We start from the raw sequence: 9,310 nt of genomic DNA on the forward strand, positions 1-9,310 counted from the left end.
GCACTCCACCGTTGCGCTACATACAGCCACGGCCAAACATTTAATCTTTGAATGTCGCCTTAATTTTTTTCATCTCTAACTCTAAAACTTATTTTAATTGTTTTATTTGCGCTCTCTCTCTCTCTCTCTCTCTCTCTCTCTCTCTCTCTCTCTCTCTCTCTCTCGTGTGCGCGTGTGTGTGTGTGTGTGTACATACGTACCTACGCGTATTTGTGCTTGTCACTGCACATAAGTAGAGGACTTGCAGACACTTTTTCTTCTCCCATTATGGGAATTCCAGGGATTAACTACAGTCATCAGGCTTGACAGGAAATACCTCTACACATGGAACCATCCTGCCAGCCCTCTATTTTTTTTAAAAAAATTATATATGAACTTGTACATATGTATACAGTTTTAAGTGAGATACACAGACTGTGTTATACCTTTTTATTATTTGTTTTTGAGAAAGGGTTTTATGTATCTCAGATTGGCTTCAAACTTGCTATGTAGCAGAGAACGATCTTGATTTCTGAGCCTCCTGCTTCTACACACAGGCGTGTGCCATCACACCTAATACGTATGGTGCTGGGGCATGAAACCAGGGTTTTGTGTGTGCCTGACGTGCTCTGTTGACTTAGTGGCATCTCCTTCCTGTTCTTATTTTTAAACCTCTCTCCTATACAAGATTAGTTTTCATTCTCTTTCTCTTCCTAGGTCAGGCCATTATTTACATTATTTACAGGGAATCTCCAGCTTTCACAGACATACTGCCAGAGTATGATTCCCCCATTCCCGGAAGTCTTTCCATTCACCCCAGGTAGGGCAACAACACAGCAAAGAATTGGGTCCACCCAAGTCTAGCTTGGTGAACCAATGGGTTCTTTGAGGTTTCTCACAGGAACATGAGTGAGGGGTTACCACAACATAGATCACTAATACTAGAGAGCACACCACAAAGGAGTCTCCAACCCCCAGGAAGTGTTAACTTTGTATCTGGGTGTCTTAGATAGGGTTCTACTGTGAAGAGACGCCATGACCAAGGCAATTCTTATAAGGACAACATTTAATTGGGGCTGGCTTACAGGTTCAGAGGTTCAGTCCATTATCATCACAGCAGGAACATGGCAGCATCCAGGCAGGTATGGTGCAGGAGAAGCTGAGAGTTCCACATCTTCATCTGAAGGCTACTAGCAGAAGTCTCCCCCCAGGCAGCTAGGACAAGAGTATTAAAGCCCACACTCACAAGGTCACACCTATTCCCACAAGGCCACTCCTCTCAACAGTGCCACTCCCTGGGCTAAGCATATACAAACCATCACACTGGAACGTGAGCCCTCTTTTCTGCAAGGGAATGTTTGTGAACCCAACATGTGAGGGTCTTCCGGGAGAATAACAGCTATTCTGGCTTCTGGTATGTCCAGAAGACAGAGTGCCACAGCACATCTTCACTCTGGGCTGAAGTTCCTTGAGTATGGAGTGATGTCCTACTCATTAAGGGTTTGCCAGTGCCTCATACTGTGCCTCACCTCAAAAAGGCGTGTACTGGCTAGTTTTGTGTGTCACCTTGACAAACTGGAGATAACACAGAGAAAGCAGCCTCAGTTGTGTAAATGCCACCATGAGACCCAACTATAAGGCATTTTCTCAATTAGATCAAGGCGGGAGGACCCAGCCCATTGTGGGTGGTGCCATCCCTGGGCTGGTAGTCCTGGGTTCTATCAGAGAGCAAGCTGAGCAAGCCAGAGGAAGCAAGCCAGTAAGTAACATCCCTCCATGGCCTCTGCAGCAGCTCCTGCTCCCTGACTTGTTTGAGTTCCAGTCCTGACTTCCTTTGGTGATGAACAGCAATGCGGGGAAGTGTAAGCTGAATAAACCCTTTCCTCCCTAACTTGCTTCTTGGTCATGATGTTTGTGCAGGAATAGAAACCCTGCTAAGAAGGCATTTTAAGATGTTGAAATAACACTTCCTATGGTAGGCTTGAGAAAATGTGTTCCTTTACATTTCGAGCTACCTTTCATGTAGGCACACTTCCCAATACCTTCAGCTCAGATTCCTCAGGTTAAGACTTCCCATTCTTCATCTAAACTTGTCAGCCATCCTTTCCCCATGTAAACTTGTTTTTCGTTCCCTGCTTGGCCTTGACATGTACCTTCTGCTCTGCCCCACACTGAGATTCTTCTATTGCTTGCTTCTCTTAGTCCAGCCCACGTCTCACCCCAGAAAGCTCTCCATCAGTGATGGCAAATACCCTTTCATTTTGTCATCAAAACTTCCTAGAAGGAAGCTGCCCCTTCATGCTGAACCTTCTACACAGGTGATTAGCTCATTAGAACATCAAGTATAATTGCAAGTCCAGAAACAAGTTATTTTGGGCCAATTTTAGCCCTTTTAATAGCCATTCCTTTAGTGGTGGTTTGCTGTTCTCCTGTGTACCCAACCTAATGGCTTCCTGGTCATTCGGTAAAGTCTATGGACTGTAGAAACAGCACTGGTTTCCTTTGGAATATATTAACTTAGCAGACCTCTGGCTTTCATAACACAAAAGCTGAACTCATCATCAGACAGCATCTGAGGCCTACAACAGAGATTTTCCAATTTGTTCAACAAACATCCCCTGTTCCTGAATAGGAAAGAGGAAATGTATTTGGAGTGTCCAGAATGACGCATGTAAGGATTTCATGTCTTGAGCACACACCCACTTCTGTGAACAGTGAGATAATCTAGGGTAACTTTGAGCCACAGAGGGAAAAGAGAGTCTCAGCGTAAAATCGGAGAAAATCAATCCCCAAAGCAGAACATAACCCTAATCCAAAAACGCACATCCCGGAGATCGCACAGTGAGGTTTGGAATTTTTTCAGGAGAAACAATATTTCCAAAAAGTAGGAAGCACTTAGACGTTCACCCACCATCCAACACTGCAGCCAACTTTATGTGTGATAATTACAAACTTTCATCTACCAAGTGTTAGGGAAAATGTAACCAACAATAACTTAGTTTTACAGTTCTCTCCATGAGAAACATTTAAAATTATAAATGTATTTTTGCATACAAAACCAAAGACCTAGGCAACAGGAGATAATGAATGGGCAGCCCGCTTTAATTGGACCAATTTCTATCCAATTAAATCTATCCTGGATTACCTGTTGCTACGATAAATACTGACCAGACCAATTTGGGGGAGAAAGGAGCTTATTTGACTATAGGTTATAGTCTACCATTGAATGAAGTCAAGTCAGGAACTCAAGGCAGGAACCTGGAGGCAGGAACTGAAGCAGAGACATGGAGGAACACTGCTTACAAGCTTGTTCAGCTTCTTTTTCTGAAACTGCTCAGGGACCTGCCTAGGGGTGCCTGAGCCCTCCTACATCAACTGCCAACTTAAAAAAAAAATCCTACAGACATTCCCAAAGGCCAGTTTGATGGAGGCAATATCTCATGTTTCTTGTTCCCAAGTGACTCTGGGTTGTGTCAGGTTGATAGCTGAAGCTAAGACACCATGTATACGCTTTCTGTATTTTAGATACAGCCTTCTGCGTTTTTATTTAAAGTATCTGACTTTAAATTGTTCTTTAAATTTTATTTATTAAAATATAAAAAATAATGGGGTGAGTCCAAAAATATTAAATGAGAAAAGGACATATAACGGTTATAGGTGTGAGATGATATACTTTTGATCCAAGGGGTTTTTCTTTTTTAATATTTTGGTTGAGAAAAGACTTTGTATGGTAAGATAAAGATTGTCCCAAAAAGGAAATGAAGGAGAATAATTTTAGAAGGCTGAATTATATTGTAGAAATATTGTGAAAGTAAAACTTGAAGTGTATGACTATAACTAAGTTGACTATAATGTAAAGTTTATTAAAATTTATAAGGTCAAAATTCAATGACCTGAGATAAATTAATGCTGGATTCTTTTTGCAACAGTCAGGTTTCTGTAAGTATTGATGTAATCTTACTAATGTTTATTTAAAAATAGTTTCGAGGGCTGGAGAGATGGCTCAGCGGTTAAGAGCACCCGACTACTCTTCCAGAGGTCCTGAGTTCAATTCCCAGCAACCACATGGTGGCTCACAACCATCTGTAAAGAGATTTGATGCCCTCTTCTGGTGTATCTGAAGACAGCTACAGTGTACTCATATATAATAAATGAACATTTGAAAAAAAAATAGTTTCGAAAAGCAAGGACTATGTTTTTATCCTTTTACTAATGAGGCATTCAGAACCCGTGATTAGATCTTACTTTTGTGTGTTTTGTTTTTCTACTGGATAAAGCCTCTGCTTGTTAGATAGCCATTACCTTAACAGTTATTTGGGGGCACTCCTACTAAATTACCTCATGGTCATGGAAGTCATTTTAATAAATAGATATTTAAATTTATTTATAAAGCATGGCCTATTAGATTAAAAATAGCACCAATAAATTGTCAAAAAATTAACTATAGTTTTGACTTTCTCCTAAGATTTACCCATTTTAGAAAACATTCTATTTCTTATAAAGTGAGTGTTTGGTTTCAACAAAATGGCTGTCTAGATAAGATCTGAACAGTAACACCAATTTACATGCCAACATGGATTTGGAAAATCTCCTGGGGCTCCATCCCTAGATGAAGAACTACCAGCAATTGACAATTGCCATGAGAAGAAGAATTAGTCTTCCCCAGGACTTAGCTACCAAAAGGATAAACCAATGCCAAGTGGTCGTCCCTAAAAATACACATACAAGCAACATTAAACAGCCTTAGTAGTGTTCTTAGGAAATAGGTGTGTCTTAAAACTTTATGATTTATACCGAAGGACTCTTTTTTTTTTTTTTTTTTTTTTTTTGGTTCTTTTTTTCGGAGCTGGGGACCGAACCCAGGGCTTTGCGCTTCCTAGGTAAGCGCTCTACCACTGAGCTAAATCCCCAGCCCCATACCGAAGGACTCTTAAAGATCAAGACACGCCTTTTTCTAATTGTGGACGTTAGCCTTGGAGTTTTAGATATGTGTGTTTCACTTGGAACACACTTAGAAATTAGTGCATCTTTCAGCACTCCTCTGAGAAGCTTCTATTTGCAGTAGATGCTGATAAATAGAGACCCACAGCTGGCCAGGGTGCCAAGAATAAGAGACTGACAAATTCTCAGCCCTAAAGAGAATATATATATATATATATATATATATATATATATATATATATATATATATCACCCCACCCACTTCCACAGTTCAGGAATCATTTGAGAACAGGGTGGAGTGTAAAAGCTACAGGCAGTGGGTAACTACAAGGAAACAGTGTCTCTTCTGGACACACCAAAGAAGCTGCATATATGAACAGAGAGGTTGCAGTAACAGGCACACGACCCGTGCAAACTCAATCCAGGCTAACTCCTAACATGGAGAGGGATTTGTGCACGCGATACGCTTCTAGCTGTTCAGTGATTGGCAACTGTTAGCTACAGGGAGCCCCTGGTAAGTCAACCATGAACCAGTGAAGAGTACACATTCAAAATATTTAGGCCACACAAATTGGTCTTGAGAGGGTCTAAAAGAAAAGAATTCAAATTCCAGTGGGCGAGCAAGGAGGGGGTTTGGGAAGAGTTAGGGGTAGAGGTTGAACATGATCAAAACATGGACAGAACTCTCAAAAAACTAGTGGAAAGTGTTTAAAGTACTTGGCAGTCTATTTAAGAGATTAAGTAAAGAGTATCTGAACCATCTCTAGTAAAGAAAAGCATGTGCTACTATAAATAACCTTTAACTATGGTAACCAAAAATTCAAAATTAGTTACAGAGTCTTCCTCAGTGAAAAAGGAAACAAGATGATTCCTCAACTGACAGAATTCAAAAGACATCACAGCAAAGACTTCATTCTGCTGGGAGGAGAAAACCTGTATCCAGGCACCTCTGTAGCCTTAACAACAAGACTAAAAGGCATGACTATTTGCTCACACTTCTAAGATGAAACATGTTAAACTTCATTGGAGAACACATCTGGCTTCAGAAATGCTGGATAATACTCGTCTTCAGGCTACTGACAACCGAGTGTCTATCTCAAGTAACTTTTCTCTTTCTTGTTTCTTAAATCCTCTTATAATTAGGCATTTTAAGAAATTGTCCATGTCATTTAGCATTTCGCTTGGTCTATAACTAAATATTAAATAGTGTTAATTTTGGGTTTCGTGAACTTTCAAAGTCATTCATCTTCTTGTACATGTTTGGTTGAATCCCTACCTTACGCAAAACTAGTTTTCATGTTTAAAAAAAAAATTCAAGCGTGGGACTGGAGAGCTGGCTTGGCAGTTAAGAGCATTTCTTCAGGCAGAAAATTAACTGAGTCCAACCAATTAAACACTGAAAAATGCCCTGTGATATGTTCAGACGTCGAACAGAAAGTAACTTTACCTCTGTTGGCTTTTCCTGATCTAATTTTTAAAGTTTGTTTTCAAGTGCTAGAGGCACTTGAAGATTTGGTTAACTTTTCATTTATTTATACAGAAGACCTCCACCTCTAATAACTACAACATCCCTGAAGTTCTATGCCTTAGGTGCTGAAGTCTCTTCACTAAATGAGTACTTACGGTATTCTACATTACAATAAGCTGGGCTTTTTAAATGAAATGATATTTATAGTTTGCTAATAAAAAGGAAATAGAACTGCACAGACTCCTTGTAGGATCCTATTTCCATTTCTGTCATCAAAATTAAATGTAAGATCCAGTTATGGCTACCAGGATTTTAACATTTTGACTTCTTTCTGGGCGATGGGAGTTAAGATTGAACCCAGGGCCTTCATGCATGCTAGGCAAGCATTTTACTACTGTGCTACACCCTCCGATTAAAATTGTGATTTCTAACAAGTCTAATCTCTTGCTTCTATCATCGTTATTAATGTCTTGTACATAAAACAGATAATCTTGTTAAGAGGAAATCTACAGGAATATTGTATTGTTATCTAATTTATTTTACAACGTGGCTTTCTATTTACTTTCCCCAGCTAAATCTAGCTTAATACCAAGACAATAGAACAGATCTGGCCAGTAGCCAACAGACAAGAGCTCTGATAACTTGAATGTTGATGATCAGTCTTTCCTAGGGTTAGGGTGAGCCACTCTATATAACCAAGATTATAGCTATGAAAGCAAGCTGGCAGAACCAAAAAAAAAAAAAAAAAAAAAAAAAAACAAAACCTCACTAGAATTAAAAGGTAATAAGTAATGGTTCACAGAAAAAAGTATCTGTAAACACAGGGGTAAATATGCAGTCAATCCAGGGGTGTTGTTGTTGCTGTTGTTGTTGTTTTTTTTTTCTAAATTTATTCTTTTTTTTTCAGTTACTACTGTACTTTATTGTATTCAACCAAATCACCATGTTACAAAAATAGCAAGCTGCCATAATAAAAAATAAGGCTCCTCTATCCAGCACCAGATAGCATCATTTTACTTTCAAGCCTAGAAATTGCACACTTGTATATAAACCAACCGAAGATGAGGATTGAGAGTTCATCTTGGTGGATTTTTCCTTTGATGAATATGAAGTGTCCTTCCTTATCTTTTTTGATGACTTTTAGTTGAAAATTGATTTTATTTGATATTAGAATGGCTACTCCAGCTTGCTTCTTCTGACCATTTGCTTGGAAAGTTGTTTTCCAGCCTTTCACTCTGAGGTAGTGTCTGTCTTTGTCTCTGAGGTGTGTTGCTGTTGTTGTTGTTGTTGTTGTTGTTGTTGTTGTTGTTTTGTTGTTTTGTTGTTTTGATTGTTTAAATGCCCATTTCCTTCACTGGTTACTTTTATGCCACTGGGACAATATTCTTAATTATTTTACTTTTTTTTGTGTTACTTTTAATATATAGCACAACATTTCCTTTGGAATGTATGGCTTAGCAGACCACTAGCTTTCACAACTAAGCTAAGCGCATCATCAGATAATATCTGACAGTTATCAGGAAGGTTCTACTTGCTGTAACCCATTCTCTGATGTTTCCACTATTGTATTTGAAAAGTAATTTTCTTTGTTCTAGTACTATAAAAACTTCATCAAACTGTTACTACAGTGACATCTGGGCACTCACATTTGGCTCCAGAATAAACTCTCTTTGAGATGAAAGTTGTATTTTGAGTTGGTAGTTTGAATGTGCCAAACAGTAGCTGCCACCCTTTCCTCGTCTTAAGACAAGCTACTCTGTTTTGTCTTTCATGAGCTTAGTGTTTGTTTTTACTAGACTTAAACTCTAGAGGTTTTGTGAGCTGTTCATTCCATATTTGCTGAAAATCTAGTAGCTCTCAAATGCATACATGCTTTAATTCCATGGCATTGAGTAGTTGATGGGGCTGAGGTTATAGTTAAGTGGTAAACCCTACGCAGAATCTGGGTTCAAACTCTCCCTGCCCCATCCCCTAAAACAAATTGCTAATTTCCTATGTATCCTTTAAATCAAGGGCCTTCGATGCAACAGGTTTCTTCTACTCGGTTCACTTAGTATTGCTGAGAATTTACTTGGACCTGGGCTGTAAGCTGGGAGCTCCTGATGGCGTGATGGCATAAGTCAGACAGATCCTATTTTGGTACTTCGTCTAATAGAAGACAGGATAAGCACCGTTATTTAACAATATCTGGCTCTATACTGAAAATACAAACTGCTAGGAAAGCAAATACACATTATCTGTTTACTAACCAGGAAAGATTCCTAGAACTAACACCTTAACTGCACTGGCAATTTCACTACAGCTTCCATTAACATAGGATGGCGACCTGTTTCATGACTGATAGCTTTCAGTAGCTAAAAAAAAAAAATCGAGAAAACATCCTTCAGGCAGAGGAAGCTGCTTTGGGAACAAAGACCACATGGTTGTGAAATGGTAAGGCTGTTAGGGAAGGCCAGGATCGTGATGGTTTATGCAGAAGTGTGAAAGACCAACGTGGGTGGAAATCGAAAGGTACAAATTGGCGGGCAGAGAGCTGCTGCAGTAGATGGGTCTAGAGTCAGAAATTGGGCTCGTTCCATGGTGGGTGGAGACGTTACAGCGGGATTATTCCGGCCCCAGGGCCTTGGAGACAGGAAGAAAGCTATCAGAATGGCACTTGAAGCCTTGGGAATCAGGGTTGCGTTCCGTAAATGAGGACGTGGCGGTCAGTGGGCCACGGTCAGTGAGCCGCGCCCACTCGCCCAAGAGCAAGGAGCTAGGATTCAGCGTCCCCCACAGGATGGGTTACCCGAGCTGGGCGGGAATCCGGTCCACGCAGCCCCGCGCGCTCGCGGGGACGTGGCGATTTCCAGCCAATCCGGGTCATTCAATTGTGGAACCAATAGTCGCACGGAGAAGGAACGCGTCAGCAGTGATCATGCT

The sequence above is a fragment of the Rattus norvegicus genome, chromosome 4 (assembly GCF_036323735.1).
Source record: "Rattus norvegicus strain BN/NHsdMcwi chromosome 4, GRCr8, whole genome shotgun sequence".
Classification (NCBI taxonomy): domain Eukaryota; kingdom Metazoa; phylum Chordata; class Mammalia; order Rodentia; family Muridae; genus Rattus; species Rattus norvegicus.